This window comes from Cyprinodon variegatus, unplaced genomic scaffold (assembly GCF_000732505.1).
Source record: "Cyprinodon variegatus isolate N-32 unplaced genomic scaffold, C_variegatus-1.0 Scaffold1631, whole genome shotgun sequence".
NCBI classification, from domain to species: domain Eukaryota; kingdom Metazoa; phylum Chordata; class Actinopteri; order Cyprinodontiformes; family Cyprinodontidae; genus Cyprinodon; species Cyprinodon variegatus.
The window spans coordinates 27074-28354 of NW_015152084.1; positions in this window are offsets into that span (position 1 = coordinate 27074).

Below are 1281 nucleotides of genomic sequence, written 5' to 3' on the forward strand. Positions count from 1 at the left end.
GTCCAGTAAAATAGGACTATTATGACCCCATAAAAAAAATTGTAATGTTTATTTCAAACTGAAATGTATCATGAAAACACACACAAAAAAAATCTGGACCACTGAAAGGATGGATATTTAAATAATTATTTTTCAAATTTGCATAACACAAACGCAAAGTCATGAATTATTACAATTTCAAATGTGTTTACAGGGCATTTATGCGAAAAATAGGATGTAACATCTCCAGGTGGACTTGTGACACAGTGAGTCTGGAAGATATGTCCATTAATGACCTTTCCTGGTTATAAAGCAAGTGGGAGGATTTAATAACAGAGGAAATGCAACCCATTCATGCAACAATAAGTTATCTCAACTTTAAGAAAAGCTTTCAAAGGTAACTTTGAAAAGTTTCCCCGTTGATAATAATTTATTGTTTCTACTCGATACTCTGTGTTACCTTACTGAGGATATCAACTCTGAGAATATTTCTGTTATTTTTCTATAAGTAAAGAAAACACCCCTTTTTTAAATCAAGAAAATTCTCCATGAGTGCTTTTTGTTTTATGAGTCGAAAAACCTCCTTCCTAGACTAATCTGGCAATTTTAGATTTTTTTTTTTTTTACTATTTTGATGCAAGAGTATGCGTAACAAGTGAAAAAACGTTACTGATGACTTGCCGTGAGTCACCTTTCGTGAGTCACACACGCTCAATAACGACCCACCTCCCCTTTATGAGTCGAAAAACCTCCTTCTTAGACTACTCTGGCAATTTTTGATTTTTTTTTTTTGGAAACTATTTTGATGCAAGAGTAGGCGTAACAAGTGAAAAAACTTTACTGATGACTTGAAGAACAGCCTAAAGTCAGGAGCCACCAGCGGATCACTGATGAGCAAAGAAAGCAGCCACGCCTTGGGCAAAGCCCGTTAAAAGAGCGCTTCCTTTCGCGGTGAGGCAAATTGGGTAGATGTTGCATATGTAGATGTTGCATATGTAGATGTTGCATATGTAGATGTTGCATATGTAGATGCTGCATATGTCTATAATGCATGTCTATGTTGCATATGTAGATGTTGCATATGTAGATGCTGCATATGTCTATAATGCATGTCTATGTTGCATATGTAGATGTTGCATATGTAGATGTTGCATATGTCTATAATGCATGTCTATGTTGCATATGTAGATGTTGCATATGTAGATGTTGCATATGTCTATAATGCATGTCTATGTTGCATATGTAGATGTTGCATATGTCTATAATGCATATGTCTATAATGCATGTCTATGTTGCATATGT